This window comes from Natator depressus, chromosome 3, assembly GCF_965152275.1.
Source record: "Natator depressus isolate rNatDep1 chromosome 3, rNatDep2.hap1, whole genome shotgun sequence".
In the NCBI taxonomy this organism is placed as follows: domain Eukaryota; kingdom Metazoa; phylum Chordata; order Testudines; family Cheloniidae; genus Natator; species Natator depressus.
In genome coordinates this window covers 28753390-28776802 of record NC_134236.1, presented here as the reverse complement: position 1 = coordinate 28776802, position 23413 = coordinate 28753390, and positions in this window count along the sequence as shown.

Below are 23413 nucleotides of genomic sequence, written 5' to 3'. Positions count from 1 at the left end.
TTAAACAAGAAATGTACCCAGTTTTGCTCGAGAGGTGGACTGGGTCACCAGTCCCTGGGGGATTCTTTTCACCTTCATTGGTCATCAACTGTCCTGTACGCATTCCCACTGACTCCCCTAATAGCCAAAGTTATGCTCAAAATAAAAAAAGACAAGGACAGAATCATCCTAATATTTCTAACCTGGCCGAGACAAATTTGGCTTCCTTATCTGATACAGCTGGCCATTTGCTCACTGATCACTCTCCACCCTGCTCCTCATCTCCTCTCCCAGAAAGGCAGGAAGAGCCTTCACCCCACTCTCACAGTGCTTCATCTCAAAACATGGTTGGTCAATTGTTCAAGGGATTAGAGGCAACCTGCTCAGAGGAAGTAAAAACAGTACTATAACACAGCAGGAAACAGTCTACTCACTATGCAGACCCTCAAAAATGGATAAGATTTGTCTGTTGGTGTGACCTCAGACATATTCCACTGATGACCTTATTGCTGCTGGATATACTGGACTACATCCTAACTCTAAAACGTTTGGGACTACATATGAGCTCCATAAGAGTCCACATGGCCGCCATCACAGCTTTCCACCCCCAAATAGAGGGTTATTCCATTTTTGCCCATCCAGCTACAGTGAGATTCCTCAGGGGACTTGGAAACCTCTATCTGCCAGTCTAATGCCGTGCTCCTGTTTGGGACCTCAATGTGATCCTCAAATGCCTCAAAAGACTATTATTTGAACAGATGGCTACCTGCTCATTGCTCCATTTATCAATGAAAACAGCATTCCTGATAGCCATCACATCAGCACAATGGATTGGGAAAATAAGGGCCCTGATGGCATGTCCCCTTCACACAGTATTTTTTAAGGACAAAGTCATGCTGCAACCCCACCCAAAATTTTTTACCTAAAGTTTCTTCCGAGTTTCATATTAACTAACCCATTCACCTGCCTGCTTTCCACCCCAAACTGCATCTAGATAACCAGGGGACACTCCTGCACACCCTTGATATCAGGAGAGCCCTGGCCTTCTACCTGGATAGGAAGAAGTCCTTCAGAAAGACCCACGAGTTGTTTGTCTCACTAGCAGACAGGTCAAAAGGGTCTGCAGTCTCTATTCAAAAACTTTCTAAGCAGATATCAGACTGCATTAATTCTTGCTACAAATCTTGCTATATTCAAACACTTTCAAATATACATACTCATTCTACTAGATCCAGTTCCACCTCTACGGTATTCCTAAAGAAGTTTCCCATTATTGAAATAGGTAAGGCCTCTATTTGGGCATCTATGCATTCGTTCACCAAACACTATGCTATAATTCACAACTCTGCTGCTGATACTGTGTTCAGCTCTGTGGTACTTTTTTCAGTGCTGGACTCACCTTCAAAGCCCCCCCTACCCCACCCCTGCCTTAGAGGGAACTGCTTGGTAATCACCTAGAGTGGAGCACCCATAGGGACACTACTTGAAGAAGAAATGGTTACTCACCCTATGCAGTAACTGTGGTTCTTCGAGATGTGTGTCCCGACGGGTGTTCCACTACCCTCCCTCCTTCCCCTGTCCTTCAGAGTTATCTGCTATGGAGCTATCGCAGTAGAGAAGGAACTGGGGACAGATCACCTGTATAGTGCTATATAAACAACATTATAGGGCTTAGCATGCGGGCGTAATGGACACTGCTGTGAGAAATCTCTGATCAAAGGCACAAGCAGTGCTAGCACACCTAGAGTGGAGCACCCGTAGGGACACACATCTTGAAAAAACACAGTTACTGCACAGGGTGAATAAACATTTCTTCTTCTGCCCTTCTTGGGCTATTCTTCCACCCCCTTCTGGGCTTAGTTCTCAGCCCCTACAAGGCGATCTCCCCTGCTCCTTTATAGAGACCTGATCCCCCACACCCAAGATACTTTCCCTGGATTTCCTCTCACAGCCTCTTACTCATTGGAGTTCCCTTCTCTTTGCCCTGACTCCCACAAGCCTGCAGAGTTCTTTACTCCTTCAGCTGTGCTCCCATGGATTTCTCCTTGGAGGCTGATTCCGCTGGGTCAGGTGATTAGCAGCAGACTGCTGATTGGACATCACTTGGCATAAAGCTTCCTGTTCTTGTCCCACCCCTCGTCTGAGCAACTAGTTGCTAGGCCTGCTGCAAACCAGACCCCTGAGACCAAGTTCCTGCCTCCTTGCCTGGTTCCCCCTCCTTGCTTCTGTTGCCACACCTTGATCCTTGTTCCTACTTCCTGCCTCCTCACCTGGTTCCTGCTCCTTGCTCCTGGTTCCTACTTCCTTTCCCTAATTCCAGTGACTGACTCCAGCTTGACCCTTGGTGTGATTTCTGACTCCAATTCCATCTTAATCCTTGACCAGGCTACCAACTCCAACCCTGACACTGATCTTCAGTGCAGCCCCTGACTCTGGATTGATCCTTGGTGTGGCTTCAGATTCTGGCTCTGCATTGACCTTTGGCGTGACTTCTGACTATGAACCTGGCTCTGACGACTAGGTCATACCTCCCAATGACAGCCCTGACATTCTCCCAGGGACCTCTCTACTTATTACAGACCCTACCTCAGGGCCTCCCACAGGAGATTAACCTGCTCTCTTGGTTTCTTCTCTCTGCAGGAGCCTCCTGCTTTCTGCAGCCTCCGCCACAACTTCCTCCTCCTAAATGTGTTCTCTAAAGCCATTTCATGAGGGCCAGGTGTTCGCTGTGCTAACAGCTGACTCCATTAGTCCTGAATCCTCAGGCTGAGATGCAGAAAATTATGGCACAGCCAGGGCAAATTGAACAGGACAGACTGTTGCAAGGCTTCCTGGCCCTTAAAATTCAGGCAGCCCTTTTAAAGTGCCAGTTACAAAATCATCAACACCACTTCCCGTAGCCTTTGGATTTTTCTGGGAGGACTCCCACCCCAGTACTGACAAGAACCTGATCCTGCTTTTAACAGGTCACAGCACACACAAAATTTCCCTCCAGAATGTTAAGTTCAGCTACGTTCAAACGTTAAAACCAAGAAACGAAGAGTTAAGATAAAAGAAACTAAATTTCTGAAAATAATAAAAAGTTGAATCATTGTTTGTGTTATGTTCCACTCCACAGATATGAATTGCAGCAGTCTCCAGAACTTAGTGAGGGGTAAGTGAAGGCAAAGTTAAAGAAGGAATCCTCAGTGGAAGGGTGTAGGGATGGTAACATTTCTCATGTCTGGGATGGTTTGTGTGGAATAGATTCAGTGTTTGAGTGGAGGCCCGTTGCAGGTAACTCTTGCTCACTACCCGTCACTTAAACCTGAGTTTTGTCTTAACAAAGGGAAGGTGTTAGACTTTGTCCTGCACTGCTCATGTGGTCTGTTCCCTGTTCTTTAGCTAGAATGCTAGTGTGTATGTGTTATGGGTGTATTGAGTCATTACTCAAAGAGCGTAGAGTGAAGGTTGTGTTGCGGGGATGGCATGTACCTTAACTTTGTATTCTGGTTTTCAGAGGTTTAAGCTTGCTTTATCTTAACACTTTGTTTCCTGGTTTTCAGAGGTATGAGTTAGAGCTGGCAAAAACTTGAGATTTCTATTTCAAAATCAGGTTTTCATTTTGGGACTGAAACCAATTTAAAAAAAAATCATTTTCATGGGCTGGAAATTTGAAAAAAATTCATTTTGGAAACACTGACACCTGGCTTTCTAGTAGCTGGAGCTGGGAGCGAAGTGGGGAGGCTGAGCACTCTTGTTCTCTGCTCTCCAGCTGTTGTAATTGGGAATGGGAAGAGGAGAGGCTGCGTGCCCTGGGTCTGCCTCTTCAGCCAACCAGGCTGGGGGTAGGCGGGAGATGCAGAGAGCCAGGAAGGGAGAAAGTCAAGGTGCTCAGCCTCTGGCAGCCCACCTGGAAGGCTCTTGACCATTTCACTTCCTGCTGAGAAAAGGTTGTAAGAATTGTTATAATATGGGCAAAACAATTTTTTTCTCTAACCTTATTCTGGGAAATGGCTGAACTGTTTTGGCTGAAACTTTCCAAAAAATTCTGTCTGAGGCAGACATCTGGTTTGGAAATTTTTAGCCCTAAATTTTCCTAATTTTGGAAAATTATAAGCAACTGAAAACTGGATTATATATTCACAAGTGCCAGGAAACCTTAATAATAGGTTGCGCTATGAGCTCTCTATATAATATAAAAGATAACAAGAGAAGGTAGAAAAGAACAGAAAGAAGAGAAGCAGGATTTTTTAAAAAATGTTAACTCAGACATGAGAAACATTTTGAAATCCACACAGGATCAGTTTAACCTCTGGGCAAAACCTAGTACTGTTGTGCAAAGGGAAAGAAAAGTTTGTTTTTTCATCTTTATAATACTATGAACCAAGTTATAGCAAAAATCTAGAACGGGAGAAATGGATGACTCAGGGAATTGGAAATGAGAGACAGAATCTTTTATTTCAAGGATGTTGGTTCAAAACCAGATTAGGTTAGTAGTGACTTGAAAGTTGTTATCCTCTGATGGTTGTTTGGTGGCCTATAAAAATGTTTAGTATTTATGCGGCACTTTTCATCTTCAAACACTAGTTAGATAATACAACACCCAAGGAGTGGGCCATGGAAAATGAAATACTCTCTCATCCGTAGAACTAGGCCCTCCAGTTAGAGCTCAGATACGTTGTCTGGGCAGTACTGGGAAATTTGCTCCATCCTCCTGGCTCTGTCCCCCTTGTATTAATTGATCCTGGTTCACATGGTGCAAAATATTTTCTGATATTTTCTTGGACACTCTTAATCGAGATAGGAGGGGGAAACATTTGAAGAAAAGCAACAGAAAGCTGACAAGAAATAGAAAATATGAGTGCATAGAGAGCTTTGGTGCACCCTCATTTGCAGTAGCATATTGAAGTCTGGGCAGCATATTACCAGAAAGAAAATGGTGAGCTGGAGGGAAGTAGGAGAAATGCAACAGTAATCAGGGACTTGGAATGACTGATTTATCAGGAAAGACTGAAGGAGCTAAACATACATATCTTGAGTCAGACACAACTAAGTAGAGGGACATGATAACAGTCTACTATTATCTGTAAACACCAAGGATGAAGAGGAATTATATAGTACTACACATGAGGGTATCAATAGGAGTAACAGGAGGAAATTAAGGTAAGGAAAAATTAGGCTAAATTTCAGGAAAAAAGTGGAAAGTAACATTGACTGGGCTGTGGGAAAGGAGAGTGCGGGAAGCACCATCACTTGTGCCTTTATGGGTATACTGGACCAAAAAAAATTTACTGTAGGGGAAACTACCACATTGGCTAATTATGATGAATTAGTGGGGCCAAATATTCAGAACTGTGCAAGAATTTGTGAATATCAAATGTGTATTCCTTTGTCCACCTCAATGAGTGTAGTTCCCATGATTCATAAACACAGTCACATTGTTCACACATGGGAATGACATGTTAGAAACTTAACTCCAAGGTCATCTGAAGGGCTCACTTGTGCCACTCATCACTGTGGGTGGTGTGTGGTGGATGTTGGAAGGCAGGCTTGAGATCTTCCTGTGAATGAAGGATTGGGAGTGTTGCCTGTTGGAGGGAGGAGAGTTCAGTGAGGGCATAGATTTAAATGGAAAAAAAAGTGCCAGTAGCACTGGTATAAAGCAGTGGGTGAATGGACACTGGATGTGAGAAATAGATTCATTAAGGAAGATGGAATTATGGAACGACAGTGATAGAGTGTTCGTGTGGAGGCAGAAATATGACAGGTCCAGATGGACTGCTGGGCGGGGGGGGAAGGTCTATAGACCATAATACAAACCCTACAATGGATATTGGTAGGACCTTATAGCATTTGCTTCCTTCAAATATATCCCTCTCTCACAGTGTTTCTTATTCTGACTTGCTGAGTCATGTTGATAGTTCGATTGTAGACTCTTTGTGTCTATTTACATTGCTTGAAAAGCACTTAGCACAGTATGAATACCGAGGAACCAATAAGAACAGGCTGTTTGCATGTGCATAAAACCAGGTACAACCAATATAAATTTCTTATGAAAACTGGGCACACAAATGCCTCTCATTTCTATGGTTGCATAAAAGGAAGGAGGAAAAAAGACAGCAGGGAACATGCAAATATTAGGGAATAACAAGGTAAGAAAGAGAAAATCAAACCTTGAGCTTGCTAAAGAGGACAGAAAAAAAGATTTGAAGGGAAATAGGTGTGGAAGTTGGGTCTTTTTCATTTTGAACATTAAAAAAAAAAAAACACTGGAATTTATAATTCCCTAAACCGCTAAGTACGAAATGTCAGTTAATTAATCTAATGAAACTGAGATGCTGCTGAGTAAATTTGCCTGCGCAAACACCGGCACTGAATTTATTAGTTAAAGTAATGGGTGACTGCTCCAGCGGAGGAAATAAAGTACATTGTCGACCTCTAGCATGGCCTTTGTGAGGACTCAAGCTTGTGATATGTGATGTGATCCCACAAATAAAAAAAGGCATTTTTCAACACACAGTGTATTCACTACCCCCACCCTGATGCAGGTGAATTCTGGGAGCTATTAAAAAAAATAAACATTCAAAACCTAAAGGAGTAAGTAGGAACTGCAAAGGTGGCATATGAGGACATTTCAGCACAAAACTTATTCATCACTCAAAATCTACTTGTACACCTTTGGTGCACCATTGCACATAAGTCCAGCTTCCATGCTAGGTTTAGACTCAGAGGGGGGAAGGAACAGAATGTAATCAAAATAGGCAAATTGAGAAAAAGCATCACTTTCTCATATGCAGAAAAAGAGGAAACGGTACAAGGAAAGAAAAAAGATACAGAGCTAAACATGACTGGTTTGCAGCTCTTGATCTTAAGAATAGGCTAGGCAAACACCTCTCAGGGATGGTTTGGGTTACTTGGTCCTGCCTCTTGAAGTCCCTTTGAGCCCTACGTTTCTATGATTCTATGATAAAGGGATGCATATGCAGAAATAAAAAGGTCAAGAGATGTCGGGTGAGAAGGAATTCAGAACTGATGCCTCTGGCAGGCAGCATGGTCTAGTGGATCAGAAAACAGGACCTGATTCTCAGTGACACTGCTGCAGAGCCTGGTGCAGCTAAACAGAGGAGACAAAGGTGAGAGTTTACTATCTGAATACTTCTGTGATGCTAGGGCTGACCAGGGTCAGTTCAGTCCATCACATAACTTAAAGCAAATGATTATAATAGTTCTCATCATCCAGGGATCATTGGAACCAGTGGTGGTCTAGTTTTACCTGCTGTATCCCAGTCAACACCTCCCTCCATCCAAAATGCTCTCTCCACATCAGACTGTACAAGGGTCACATAGGGCTAGAGTAGTGAGGCAGCTGCCCCACTCCAGGAGAAAATGGGTTAAAGTAAGCCAGAGAGACTGTGCAGATGGGCAGCCAATCAGAAAGGGCCTCTGGGCAGCCAATCAGGGCCAGACTGAGCCCTATATAAAGACTGAAGCACAGAAGCCAGAGCAGTCTCCCCCTGACCAGTGGAGGGGGAGGGGGAGGGGGAGGGGGAGGGCGAGGGCGAGGGCGAGGGCGAGGGCGAGGGCTTAGGGCAAAGTGGCCCAGGGAAGGCAGGCAGTGTTGGGGAGTGGAGGAAGGCAGCAAGCAGCTGCTGCTCAAGAGTCCCTGGCCTGGGGCCCAGAGTAGTGGGCGGGCCTGCATCCCCCCTTGCACCGCACCTTGCCACAAGGGAGTGTGGCCCATGGACTGCACCTTGTCCCTCAGGTAAGGGACTAGACTTTGGGGTGGCAGGTGACCATGAAGACAGGTGTGGACTAGGACTGCTGATATACCCCTGGAAGGGGGGAGAATGGAGTAGTGGGCAGTGCCGGAGGGCAGTGTCCTGAAGAGGACACTGTGGTCCAGAGAGCGATGCGTGTCCCAGTGCTGGAGACAACACAGCTGAGCAGAGAATGGGCAAGATACCACCTGCAGAGGGTGCTCCAGAAGCTGAATGAGCTAATTCCCAGAGCAAGCCAGCAGGAGGCGCAGGGGTAGTGTGTCTGTGCTGCGTTACAGCTAGGTATACCATAGAGCAGCCACAGGGTGCATGGGAGCAATGAGCTGGTCCCTGCTTTCTATTCCCAGCTATACCACTGATTCGCCATGTGTTCTTGAACAAGGACTTTGGGGAAGCACTATACACAATTCTAAAGCATGGTGTAGCTGCACAGCTGACCACTTAAGCACAATCCCGCCTCGAACTTGTCCTCAGCATCTACACAGATGCTAACCTAGGCTAATGCCGAAATGGCCCAGTTTGACAGAAAGTTGTTTTTGTTTGTCATGTGACTAAAAAGAAATGTCATGTTTAAGAAATAAAAAATGTCCTGCTCTTATATAGTTCCTTTCATCATAGACTCCCAAAATGCTGTCCTCAATGAGGTTGTTATGAAATAACTGGTTAACCCCCAGGACATCTTGGGAGGCACTGTGCCGTTAGGCCAGGTCAAAGCTGAGTGCTGTAGTGAGAGCACCCACTTCTTATAGGTGATCTGCAAATGAAGTTTATAAACTACTGGGGTTCTGCCCATGTGGGCTTTATTGGAATGTATAGACAAGGCCTTAATCTGCCCTATTTTTAACTTAGAGGTTTCAAAAATATCTAGGTGTCTCAGAGATGTGTTTTGTGTGAAGGGACAGGAGTTCTGAATCACTAACAAAGACATCCTCTCTCCAAAGTTGATTACTCATTGGAATTAAATAAGTGTTTAGAGTTTAAATAGTCTGACACTCCCCTCAAACAAATCTCTTCTCTGCTCATTTTCTCAGATTTCAGTCTCTCTCTGCTGTCATAATTACACTTGCTCTCCAGTCACAATAGCATCATCAAGAATAAACAGGACCTGAATTCTTAATGTAAAAACCAGAAATCCCCACCTCCTCCTCGGCAGCCTATTCAACGTTTTGCAGCCCAAATCCTCCTCCTCTCCCATTGTAGCCATTTTATTTACCTGTGAAAAGCTTGGTGTGACACTGACCAACTGGTCAACTTGGGTATGACCCATAACAACTTAACAAGTGGTATTGAAATGTAATCAAAACAATCTACTTGTATGTGAATTTCAAAGAGATGTCCTAGACCAGCAATCATTAACCCATTTATTTATAGTAATAGAGATCAAGGGTAGATGCTAAGTGTATTTGTCTGTGTTTATATGTATCTTGTTAGAAGTTTAACAATGGGATTTAATTAGCTTGCAGATGCTAAAATCTTGTTCCTGTTTTATAATGCTTCATTACTGTATTCTATTGACTCAAAGATCAAAAATGTAAGATACTACAGAAACAAATAATGTTATTTACATTGTCTTGAGCTTAATTATCTATGCTCTAATGAACTGCCTTGATAGCTTGAATAGCTAATTGCCTTATGCGAATAGATGCGGCTAGTTTACCCAGGCATGCATAGGAAATAGAAGATTAGCTTCAAAGCAACAATATACACTGACTAATCTTCATCCAGGAAAGATCCTGCTGTGACAATGGCTGTCAAGAAGCTTATCAGCTTGCTGGAGAAATACATAGAGAAAGCTTCAGACCTGATCCTTTATATCTTAGGTCTGCTTAAACTTTGACAAGGGAGGTCTAAGCCACAAGACTGAGGTCTCCAGGTTTACTCTGGATTTACCCTGAAATTCTCACGGAAGAATTTGAATAATGTCCACACCTGGATTGCCGACTGGACTATAACCTTTTAAATTGATTCCAAAGACTTTTACTAATCAGCAGTCTCCCCATCTCTGCTATGAAACTGACCTAAGGACTTTTCATATGTATGTATGTATATTGATCTCTTAACCACTGCAACTAGACAAATTGGAGGATTGGGCCAAAAGAAATCTGATGAGGTTTGTCAAGGTTCCTCCCCCACTCTGAACTCTAGGGTACAGATGTGGGGACCTGCATGAAAACCTCCTAAGCTTACTTTTACCAGCTTAGGTTAAAACTTCCCCAAGGTACAAATTAATTTTATCTTTTGTCCTTGGAATAACCACTGCCACCACCAAACTCTAACTGGGTTTACTGGGAAACGTAGTTTGGACACGTCTTTCCCCCCAAAATCCTCCCAACCCTTGCACCCCACTTCCTGGGAAAGGTTTGGTAAAAATCCTCACCAATTTGTATAGGTGACCACAGACCCAAACCCTTGGATCTCAGAACAATGAAAAAGCATTCAGTTTTCTTACAAGAAGTAAATAGGAGTAAAGGAATCACCCCTGTAAAATCAGGATGGTAGGTACCTTACAGGGTAATTAGATTCAAAACATAGAGAATCCCTCTAGGCAAAACCTTAAGTTACAAAAAAGACACACAGACAGAAATAGTCATTATATTCAGCACAATTCTTTTCTCAGCCATTTAAAGAAATCATAATCTAACGCATACCTAGATAGATTACTTACTAAAGTTCTAAGACTCCATTCCTGGTCTATCCCCAGCAAAAGCAGCATATAGACAGACACACAGACCCTTTGTTTCTCTCCCTCCTCCCAGCTTTTGAAAGTGTCTTGTCTCCTCATTGGTCATTTTGGTCAGGTGCCAGCGAGGTTACCTTTAGCTTCTTAACCCTTTACAGGTGAGAGGATTTTTCCTCTGGCCAGGAGGGATTTTAAAGGGGTTTACCCTTCCCTTTATATTTATGACAAGGTTCAACAAGGACAAGTGCAGAGTCCTGCACTTAGGACGGAAGAATCCAATGCACCGCTACAAACTAGAGACCGAATGGCTAGGCAGCAGTTCTGCAGAGAAGGACCTAGGGGTGACAGTGGACGAGAAGCTGGATATGAGTCAACAGTGTGCCCTTGTTGCCAAGAAAGCCAATGGCATTTTGGGGTGTATAAGTAGGGGCGTTGCCAGCAGATCGAGGGACGTGATCGTTCCCCTCTATTCGACATTGGTGAGGCCTCATCTGGAGTACTGTGTCCAGTTTTGGGCCCCATACTACAAGAAGGATGTGGAGAAATTGGAGAGAGTCCAGCGAAGGGCAACAAAAATGATTAGGGGTCTGGAACACATGACTTATGAGGAGAGGCTGAGGGAATTGGGATTGTTTAGTCTACGGAAGAGAAGAATGAGGGGGGATTTGATAGCTGCTTTTAACTACCTGAAAGGTGGATCCAAAGAGGATGGATCTAGACTATTCTCAGTGATAGCAGATGACAGGACAAGGAGTAATGGTCTCAAGTTGCAGTGGGGGAGGTTTAGGTTGGATATTAGGAAAAGCTTTTTCACTAGGAGGGTGGTGAAACACTAGAATGCGTTACCTAGGGAGGTGGTGGAATCACCTTCCATAGAAGTTTTTAAGGTCAGGCTTGACAAAGCCCTGGCTGGGATGATTTAGTTGGGGATTGGTCTTGCTCTGGGCATGGGGTTGGACTAGATGACCTCCAGAGGTCCCTTCCAACTCTGATATTCTATGATTCTAACTCTCTTCCTACTTTTTCCTTTTATTATTAAAACCTTTAGCTTTAGTTACTAAAGGTTTGGCATCTGCGTGATTATTGGCTAAGATCTAAAACTCATATTGACCTGGGGATCAGTCTTTGGTCGTTTGGGACCAGTGGACCTAACATATGGCGAATCTGGTTTTCAGTAACCACTCACTATATTAGACCTGGATGTCTAGATGGGAATTAAGGGCTGGGATACTAAAAGGAGACTGTATTTGACTTCTTGGTAACCAGTGTGGTATTACAGAAGCTGTTTCATTACTGGCTTGGTGAATCTAATTATAGAATAAACCACCATTTTTGAGGATTGTCTGCCCTATTCCTTGCAGTTTGCCCTGAGTGTGGCATTCTCAGTGTGGCCCCTCCAGGCACCCGGTCACACTTGGTAATTCTGTCTATGGTAGGACTCATTGCCGTAGTATCTGACCAACTCACAATCTTTTCAAATGTATTTATCCTCACCATGCCTCTGTGAGGTAGGGCAATACCCCATTATAGATTGGGGGGCAGGGGAGACTAAAGCACAGAGAGGCTAAGGCCCAAATCCTCAAAGGTATTTCAGCTTCTAACTGCTATTGACATCAATGTTTGCAGTATTGTAGCTAGGGTGGCCAGGTGCCCAGTTTTCGACCAGAAAGTCCAGTCGAAAAGGGGACCTGACAGTGTCCCGACAGATCTACTGAATGGACACCCAAAGTCCAGTTACTGTGGGGTAGGGGAGACAGGCAGTCATCATCCGTGCCAGGCCCTACTTAACTGGCACCTTCTCCTACCTGAGTCAGGCGACTCCAGCTCCCAGCCCCAGCTCTGCAGCCAAGCACCTCCTGACCTAGACAGAGGTGCAAGAGAGAGGGAAGGAGCAATGGGGGAGGGGAAAAGAGGAATAAACAGGGACAGGGCCTGAGGGAGAAGAGGCGGGGCAGGGGCGGGTCTGTCATATATATATAAAGGGAAGGGTAACCACCTTTCTGTATACAGTGCTAAAAAATCTCTCCTGGCCAGAGGCAAAACCCTTTCACCTGTAAAGGCTTAAGAAGCTAAGGTAACCTCGCTGGCACCTGACCCAAAATGACTAATGAGGGGACAAGATACTTTCAAATCTGGTGGTGGGGGATGTTAGGATATAGATATTCAGGCCTGTCTGTAAAGGCCTATACTCTAAGAATTTAGGTGTATTCTTATCACTTGGCTAGTTCTAGAGGTATAAAAGAAAGAATCAAAATCACTGTCTGCCAGTGTAAGGTCTTTCTTTACTGTGACAGTCTGAGGCCCTGTTCTTAGGCTCAGACCTTTGGCTAAGCAGCAGAGGCAGCCATAAGCTGGGAAGCGACAGGTCACATCCTCACATTCCAAACTAGTCACATTGAAATAAGGTGCTATTGGGCTGTTAGGAATACAATCCTGTCCTGATAATGCCTATCACCTCCAGAGAAAGGGAAGTGCCTAGAAAATGTAAAAGGAAACTTAGTTTGATAGTATCCTGTCTGGCAAGAACTCACTTATCAATAGCTGGGATGTGAAATCCTCACTTCTGTATTGTTTTGTCATTATAGTTCCTACTTTGCTATTGTTTGTCTGTATAATCTCTGTCTGGTTCTATGATTGTTCCTGTCTGCTGTATAATTAATTTTGCTGGGTGTAAACTAATTAAGGTGGTGGGATATAATTGGTTACATAATCATGTTAAGATTGGTTAGTTAAATTTCAGTAAAATGATTGATTAAGGTATAGCTAAGCAGAACTCAAGTTTTACTATATAGTCTGCAGTCAATCAGGGGGTGGGTGGGGAAATGGGGGCGGGGAAATTGGAATCATGTTTGGCTAAGGGCAGGAATAGGAACAGGGACACAGGTGTAAGGCTCTGTGGTGTCAGAGCTGGGCAGGGGGACACTAAGGAAGGAAACTGGAATCATGCTTGCTGGAAGTTTACCCCAATAAACATCGAATTGTTTGCACCTTTGGACTTTGAGTATTGTTGCTCTCTGTTCATGTGAGAAGGACCAGGGAAGTAAGCGGGTGAAGGAATAAGCCCTCTAACAGGGGAACAAAGGGTTTTGTCTGTCTGTGTGATGCTTTTGCAGGGAACAGATCAGAAATGTAAGCCTTCCAAATCCTGTTAAGTTAGTAAGTAATCTAGCTAGAAAATGCGTTAGATTTTCTTTTGTTTAATGGCTGGTAAAATAAGCTGTGCTGGAGGGAATGTATATTTTTTGTGTGTGTCTTTTTGTAACTTAAGGTTTTGCCTAGAGGGATTCTCTATGTTTTGAATCTGATTACCCTGTAAGGTATTTACCATCCTGATTTTACAGAGGTGATTCTTTTACCTTTTCTTTAATTAAAATTCTTCTTTTAAGAACTTGATTGCTTTTTCACTGTTCTTAAGATCCAAGGGTTTGGGTCTGTGTTCACCTGTACTAATTGGTGAAGATTATTATGAAGCCTTCCCCAGGAAAGGAAAGGGCTTGGGGCGATATTTTGGGGGAAGACTTCTCCAAGCGGTTTCTTTCCCTGTTCTTTGTTTAAAACGCTTGGTGGTGGCAGCATGCTGTTCAAGGACAAGGCAAAGTTTGTACCTTGGGGAAGTTTTTAACCTAAGCTGGTAAGAATAAGCTTAGGGGGTCTTTCATGCAAGTCCCTATATCTGTACCCTAGAGTTCAGAGTGGGGAAGGAACCTTGACAGGATCCTTAGGGGGAAGGGGCAGGGCAGGAAAGGTGGATTGTCCAGTTTTTAAATATTACAAAGTTGGCAACCCTAATTGTAGCTGTGTTTGTGCCAGGATATTAGAGAAACAAAGGTGGATGAGGTAATATCTGTTATTGGACCAACTTCTGTTAGTGAAGGAGACAAACTTTTGAGCTTACACAGAAGAGCTCTGTGTAAGTTCGAATACTTGTTTTTTTCACCAACAGATGTTGGTCTGATAAAACATATTACCTCACTCACTTGGGCTCTCTGAAATCAATGTAGTTTAGGAACCTAAATACCTTTTGAGGATCTGGGTCTAAGTGTCTTGTACAAGTTCATACAGGAGGTCTGTGGCAGAACACGGACTTCAGACCAGGTGTCCTAAGCCCTAGGCTAGTGCTCAAACTGTTGAACCATTATTCCTGACAGATATGTAATTGGACATCTTGAATATTGATTGTTTCTACTTTATGGACCCAGTGCAGAAACCCTTACTCATTCAAAGTACCAAGTGACTGGTGATATTGAGCACCACGCCGTTTAATGTGTCAAGTTAACCGCCTTAACACTGAGGCAGCTCAACTTTCCAGTCACTTTTGAAAATCTTGGCCAATATCTATATGAGTAATCTGTAAGAGCCTGTGTAAAAAGAGCTTCAGTTCCTCCTTTCTGGAACAAAGTTTCTGTAAAAAAAAATTATTTCAGACTGCTGATATAACAATGACATGCCTATAAAATCTTGCAGTGTGAGTTGGCTGCCACTCTGTGAATGCCTGTGTTCAAGGAGGAAAATATTTCTGCATTTCACAGTGTGTTGCAGGTCTAAGGACCATGTTAAAAGCCATAAGTTTCAGTTAAATGAAACACCTTCCTAATTTTTTTAAGTGGTGTGTAGATATTCAGCTACATAATTCCTATTAAAATGTCAATGGGAATCATGCACATAAATCTCCAGATACTGCTTTGATAATTAAAGGAAATGGGTTAGATTGAGTCACTGGGGTAAATGTTATTTATTTGGAAGTGAAATGCAATAAAGTTTCACACATTTGTATTCATCAACCTTTGTGAGTTGAGAGCATGTAAGGGTTAATTTATTGACAGCATATAAGGGTTAATTTGTTGTTCTAAAATATAAACTATTGAGCTTTAGAGTGTTGCTAACTCTTAGACTTTCTTTCTAATTAAAAATGTGTCTTTGTGAAGATTGTACTATGTGACTTTTTTTGCCAGGTTGTTCTGGAGACTGCCCAGGTAAGGTCCAGAGAGAGAGCGTGTTTGGGGAGGGAAGGATCCGGGCCATGGTTTCTGTGCATATGGGAACCTAAATTTCTCTGGGGAGGCATCAAGAGGAGGGACTAATCATAGAATATCAGGGATGGAAAGGATCTCAGGAGGTCATCTAGTCCAACCCCATGTTCAAAGCAGGAACAACCCCAACTAAATCATCCCAGCCAGGGCTGTCTCAAGCCTGACCTTAAAAACCTAGAAGGAAGAAGATTCCACCACCTCCATAGGTAACCCATTCCAGTGCTTCACCATCCTCCTAATGGAAAAGTTTTTCCTAATATCCAACCTAAACCTCCCCCACTGCAACTTGAGACCATTACTCCTTGTTCTCTCATTTGGTACCACTGAGAACCATCTAGATCCATCCTCTCTGGAACCCCCTTTCAGGTAGTTGAAAGCAGCTATCAAATCCCCCCTCATTCTTCTCTTCTGCAGACTAAATAATCTCTCTCCTCATAAGTCATGTGCTCCAGCCCCCTAATCATTTTTGTTGCCCTCTGTTGGACTCTTTCCAATTTTTCCCACATCCTTCTTGTAGTATGGGGCCCAAAACTGGACACAGTACTCCAGATGAGGCCTCATCAATGCCGAATAGAGAGGAATGATCACATCCCATGATCTTCTGGCAATGCTCTTACTTAGACCGCCCAAAATGCCGTTAGCCTTCTTGGCAACAAGGGCACACTGTTCACTCATATCCAGCTTCTCATCCACTGTAACCCCTAGGTCCTTTTCTGCAGAACTGCTGCATAGCTGCTCGGTTCCTAGTCTGTAGGAGTGCATGGGATTCTTCCGTCCTAAGTGCAGGATTCTGCACTTGTCCTTGTTGAACCTCATCAGATTTCTTTTGGCCCAACCCTCTGTATCCTATCCCTACCCTCCAGCATATCTACCACTCCTCCCAGTTTAGTTTCATCTGCAAATTTGCTGAGCGTGCAATCCACACCATCCTCCAGTCATTAATTGAAGATATTGAACAAAACCTGCCCCAGGACCGACTCTTGGGGCACTCCGCTTCATACTGGCTGCCAACCAGACATGGAGCCATTGATCACTACCCGTTGAGCCCGATCATCTTGACAGCTTTCTATCCACCTTATAGTCCATTCATCCAGCCCATACTTCTTTAACTTGCTGGCAAGAATACTGTGGGAGATCGAATCAAAAGCTTTGTTAAAGTCAAGGAATAACATGTCCACTGCTTTCCCCTCACCCACAGAGCCAGTTATCTCATCATAGATGGTAATTAGGTTAGTCAGGCATGACTTGCCCTTGGTGAATCCATGCTGATTTTTCCACGGACTGAGGTGAGTCTTACTGGCCTGTTCCCCGGATCTTCCTTCTTCCCTTTTTTAAAGATGGACACTACATTAGCCTTTTTCCAGTCATCCGGGACCTCCCCCAATCGCCATGAGTTTTCAAAGATAATGGCCAATGGCTCTGCAATCACATCTGTCAAATCCTTTAGACCTGAATTGTCCTCAAGGAGAAAAATGGTTCTGATGAGAGAAATCTATGCAAGGTGTAATATTCTGGGGACTAATAGAAGTCACATGGTACCGGAAATATTGCAAACCCATATTTGTGTGTGCAGTGCAACATGCTCCTCTGCAGAGACAAGTATTGGATTATATATGAGATTAAGACTCAAGAGCTCCTGAGTTTTAATCCTGGCTCTGCTCCACTTGCTGTGTTGCCAGGCCAAGTCACTTCACCCCTCTCTCTCTCTCTCTCTCTCTCTCTCTCTCTCAAAAAACTGGGTGTTGTGAAGACTAACTGGTGAAGGTTTCTGCAGTTATGAAGTTTCAAAATTCTGTATGCAAAGATCAGAAAATACTGGCTGTTTGCAGTATGGTTGTGTGGTAGATGTACACTAATTATATTCTTGTGATCTATAAAAAATGTATACAGGCTGGCATCATAGAACTGCACAAGGCCATTTTTTTCAATGTGAGTACAAGCCCACAAAAATCTGCAAAAAATCCTTGTCCTCCCTCCCACATTTACTTTTTTCAAGTGAGCATTTGTCCATATAAATCAAATCATTTTTCACCTAATCATTTATTTAAATGCCTAGATATGGGTTTTAGTTAACGCAACAGGGCAACCATACTAGGAAACCATGACCAGATTCAGATTTTGGTTATACCACTGTAATTCCAGAATAACTAATTACAATAAAATAATGCTACCTCAAATTTCAGAATGTGGCCTTTAATCCTGAATTTATTGTGCACAAAATGTATCAGACTTACATTGTGGCATGATTATATGAAAAGGAAAGGGTTGATTTGTACTTTATTTATGGTTAAATTCCTTTTTGTGGTAAAGGGTTTGATAAAGTTTGATTTTTCTCCCATTGTTGCATTGCTACTCCATATAGCTAGGGATGGTATGTCTCCTTGCATAATCTTTGCACTGTTGTTATTTATTTCTATTGTAGTAGCACATAGGAACCACTGTCATGGACCAGGACTGTTTGTGTGAGGCACTGTAAAAATACAGAACAAAAGGCTGTCCCTGAAAGTGTGTTAATGGAACTTTCTCTGTTGCCTAGCTGTCAGGGGACTTGAAGTCAAGGGATTTGAAATCAGGGGACTAAGGAAGGGTGGTAAGGCTAGTAAAATAATTGACAGTTGATAAAAGTTTTAAAAAATGACATTAAGTAGAGTAAATAGTTAAATACAGTTCAGTTTAAAGAGCTTAGTAAAATAATGGAGAGAGAGATTCTGGCTCATTATTGGCTATAAAATGTGATGCAAACTTGTGTACAGTGTAGTTGTAGCTATGTTGGTCGCAGGATATGAGAGAGACAAGGTGGGTGAGGTAATATCTTTTACTGGACCAACTTCTCTTGGTGAGAGAGACAGCAACCAAAGCTTGTCTCTCACCAACAGAAGCTGGTCCGGTAAAAGATATTCCTTCACCCACCTTGTCATGCAGACTTGTAGCATTCAATGTATATTAAATAATTATAGTAACCAATGGATCAAATTTAGCTGTGATAAAGTATTATGGAAGCCATATAATCTGCATCAGTTGGTCAGAAAATGTCTGTAGATGGTGGAAGACTGTAATTTACACCAATATGATATTCTGTGGGAACCAAATGCAGCCCTGTTACTCGGGTATGTTACCCTCATACACACCCCGTATCTTACCCTGTGCTAGATCCACAGAGTGAGTGATTTTTGCCAAGAGATCTTGTCCTTTAAACTCCAGCTGTAGAGGCTCATGCTTGAGATCCACGGATCATTTCCTGGTGACATACAAGATGGGGAGTAGCTACATGTGCACAATTATTTATTTAAGTAAATGGGAGCTGTGCTTGCCTATGCCATGATTAGATATATTTCTTCTATTACAGAGGTTGGAGAGAGCTTTATCTCAAGTAGGAGGTTCCAGCTTTATCTTACATCCATGGTGAGACAGGGGGCCAAAGGGAGTCATCAAGCAGATGTGCTACAGTACCATACACAAACTTGTAATGGCACCTCAGTTGCAGCTTGCTCCAGCCCCACCCTTATCCTCCCGTCAGCATACGGGTGTAAGTTAGTGATGTACAGCGGGCTACACCTGCTCTTTTGCATACCAGAGATTCCCCTACACACTTCAGGGAAGCCCTTTGTGCCTGAGCAGCACAAAGCATCTGGGGAAAGGGGGCTAAGGATCTGACCCATTATATCTTGTAGCATAGGCATCAGATGTCGTTGAATCATTGAAAAACAAACAAACATTCTGATGAATAATTTATTTGATGAAGAAAGCAAAGTTTAGTGAATAATGTATTTGCTCCATAATATTCAACAAGCTACATCCGACAAGGTTGCTTTCTTGCCCATGGGGACAGGCAGCTCAGTCTAAATCACTTATACCTTCCTACTCTAGAATGCATCTGGTTGAATTTGAACTACTGACTCTTTACAATTATTGGCAACACCCAATTGGTTACACTGGTTAAAACAGTTTAAGACAGATGTGTCTCCTGTATAATTCACAGCATATTCCCCATCTAAAGAGAACCCCTTCAACCATCACCACCCCCAAAACAGGAGCCACCTAAACAGCAGAGGATGCTATAAAGAAGCAGAAACAAAGTTTCCTGCTGGAATGACTCTAATTTATCAACACAGCTTGCACTGGGACACCCTACAGCCACACGTTGCAATCTCCTGCACAAATTACTTCAGGTATTTTATTTTACCTTATACTTCCAGATGTATTTAAACATCTGGTCACTAGTATATTTGAAATGATGTAAAAAGTATAAGGATAAGCAACCAAACAAATAAAGCCTTGCTCATTAAAATCATCACTGCATGCCAAAATATAAATAGCCTTCAGTATCACCACCCAAGTTCCTTAATCACCAAGAAAAAAAAAGATGGCCTTGCATCAAATCCAGGATTTATTGGACCATGAGGAGGATTGCCAAGTATCAAGGACACTCATGGACCCCTACCTCCAGCTCCCTGTCATTTATACCCAAGGTCTGTACCTAGTCTTTAAAATTTCTCTAAAATAAGCAAATTGCCAGGATCACCTTTATCACTCTGAAAGCTTCTATTAGGCCACCTTAATCACTTAAGCCTGATCAGGATCTTACTCTGGTTTAAACTACATAGACTGTGGATAACTCCATAGACTGCATTGGCTAACTCCTGATTTACATCCCTATAACTGAGTACAAGAACCAGACCTGTTCTTTTCCCAAGAGATTAAAATTAACATTCCAAATTGAGAGGCAATCTATTGAAAGGCAAGCAATAAGACCTCACCTCATCTTGATTATAATATGCTGTATCCCCCTCGAGATTAATCATTTTGGGACAGATCCTCAGTTGGTATAAATGAACATAGTTCCCTTAACTTCAGTGGAGCTATGTCCATTTACACCAGCTGAGGATCTGTCCCATCCTTTCTATAGTATGGTACACAGCACACCAAAAGACGTATAATCAATTCCTTATATAATTAAATTAGGAAAATAATACATTCATGGAACGCTATGGTTGCAATTTTAGGCACAAAAAAGTCAGCATTTCAAAGTTATAGCTCCCAGAGCAACTGTAACTAAGACATCTTGTAAATATATATTAAAGCATTGATGTTAACACCATATGCAATAATATAGAATACCACATATATGCCAGGGGCTGAGGTATAGTTACTGTGAGAATTGTATCTTGTAATTTCCTGATTTTGGTGGGAGATTAAAACCTTAATGTTGTTATCCATATTATTTTTATTTTATACTTTTGCATTTACTGTAATTATTTTTGCTTTACTAGAGAATTATCTGCTCAGTGGAATTAATGTAGAGCTTTGCCCAACAATCCCTTCTAAAGAGCCTTAACAAGGGAACACCTGGAGAGGATATAACTTTCTTCAGCACCTGTTCACTATGCCTGAGTAGAGTTATTCACACATCAGTAGTGTGTTGTATATGGGCAGAGAGGGCTTGCAGAGCAGGCGTTGTGTAACCTGGATCTATTGTAATCAAGGTACTACCAGTAGCAGATCCTAACTTCTTGAGATCAGTTCCTGAAAACATTTAGATTCAAAGTTGTGATTAGCCTCTGAGACAACCAAGCTGTGAGATATTCACTGCCAAAAGAAACACAATCATAATTTTATCTTTTACGGACTCCTCAGAAAACATTTAAAAAGGCACAATAGATACATTTTCTGCAGTTTCTATAGCTACCTCTGAAAATGGATAGGGGTTATGCAGAGAATTGAAATACTGTATGTATATTTAATAGATTTTCCATGAAATGTGCTTAAAAGCAGCCAGCTAACAGTTCAAATATCTACAAGTGAGTAGGAAGATACTTCTAAAGAGAAAACTACCCCTGCCACAACATGATGGTGTGGTTACATTTGGTGATATTCTGGTAAACCACTAATCTCTGTAAACTCCATTTGCAAAAACCTAGGCAAGGAAGAACATTTTAAAGTATTTGTAAACCACTATAATATAAAATGATATAGCAGGCCTGCACATTGAAGTAAATGTTACAGGAGATTTTTGTTTCCTCCCTAATGAATAGAAACAAGACTGGTAATTGCAAAAGAATGTGTATTTTGTGTGCAGAATACACTGTCTCAGGATCAGCACTTTTTTATACCCTTGTAGATTTATCCAACGCAGCCTTAGGCAAAGATAAAGGACCTTTAAAAGTTAAAAAAAACCAACAAAAAGACAGTTAAACAAAGTGATGGATGATAAAGGGCTACAAGGTAACTAATTGTTAACTAACATTGAACAAGTAGTTAACGAAGATTAAGTCAATGTACACAGTGCACAGATAACGCGTTAGATTACTATTTTTTCTCTTTGTGCCAGAACAATAAACATGCTGCACAATTCTCATGAATAAGGATGTTATTTCCTGAAGACTTCTGAATTTTTGTTTGAACATCATGTTTGGTACATACAAAAAAGTCTATGAAGCACGTTATTTTAATTGGACACACAAACAGGCTGTAGTGTTAACCTAGAATAATTATTTTTCCTTTAAGAAATCTTTTTATAGTGCTCTGCTAAGTGTATTTTCATTTTAAAGCCACCATTTTGTCGCGTTGTAAGAGATCAGTTCAATATTTGTTAAACAATTTGATTTTAAATGATAAACATAGAAATCAATATGTCAAATAAAATATTTTCCTCTAATGCTGGCTACTATACTTGGAAATTGGAACAAACTGTAGGTAGGAAATGTAGTATCTTCAGACTCATTTTTTTTTGTCATTTCATTAAATGAGTTTACAATGGTATCTAGGATTGCTTTTACACATTTTTAAGCTGGTCAGAAAAAACATAGAATCATAGTAATATAGGACTAGAAGGATGTTGATAGGTCATGTAGTCTAGTCCTCTGCACTGAGGTAGGACTAAGTATTATCTATCCCTGACAGTTGCTTGTCTAACTTATTCAAAACTTCTAATGATGGACATTCAACAAACTCCCTAGGTAATTTGTTCCAGTGCTTAACTACCCTTACAGTTCAGAAGTTTTCCCCTAATATCTAACCTAAACTCCCTTTCTGCAATTTAAGCCCATTACTCCTTGTCCTGTCCTCAGTGGTTAAGGAGAACAATTTATCATCCTCCACTTTTGTCACAGTACTCATGGGCGGCAGATATCAAAGGCAGGGGAAGGCACAGCCTACCCAAACTGCTTGCATAGCCCCACCCACACACCACCCCCAAATCCCCTCCTGCTTCCTGCTGCGCTGTGCTGCGGCTCTTCCTTCCCATGTGGCCGGGGCCCTGGGCCAGTGGTGCTGGAACCGGGGCGGTGGGGGCAGAGGGCCATAGCCTTCCCACTTTTTGGAAGTGGATGGGCCTGGCCCATCCACTCTTTGCCAGGGAGGACCTCTATCCCCACCCCTGCCCCTTCCCCTCCAGCATGGACTTGGACCTCGGCCGGGGAGCCTGGACAGCTGTGGGGAGCCACGGCAGACCATCCACCTGTCTGGAGTGTGTGGGGGAGGTCCCTGGCCCATGTCCTCGCCCCCTTGGCTCCCCAGGGCAGGAAGAGGGTCCACAACTCCACACCTGCTCCCCATGCAGCTCTCCCTGACCCAGCTCTGGTGGGGGGGGAGGGTCTTTGAGCCGCAGCCTGGCCATGGTAAGAACCACGCGGGCAGCTGTGAGAAGCTGCAGAACCTCCACCTGCCCCACCCAGCTGGTAGGTAGACGGTCCACCATGGCTCCACACAGCTGCCTGCCCGGCTCTTATCATGGCCAGACTGTGGGGCTGAGGGCCCCCCACCAGCTGGGACTGGGCCAGGAAAAGTTGCACAGGCAGCTGTGGGGAGCCTGGGTCCCGCCATCTGCCCTGGGCAGGGGCCTGGGACACAGGCAGGGGACTGCTTTTGCTTCCATCTTGGGCAACTTTGGGTGTCTGGAGCCACTGCTTGTGCTGCCTGCCCACCCAGCTCTCTGGGGCTGGGGGTCTTGCTGCCCACCCACCTGC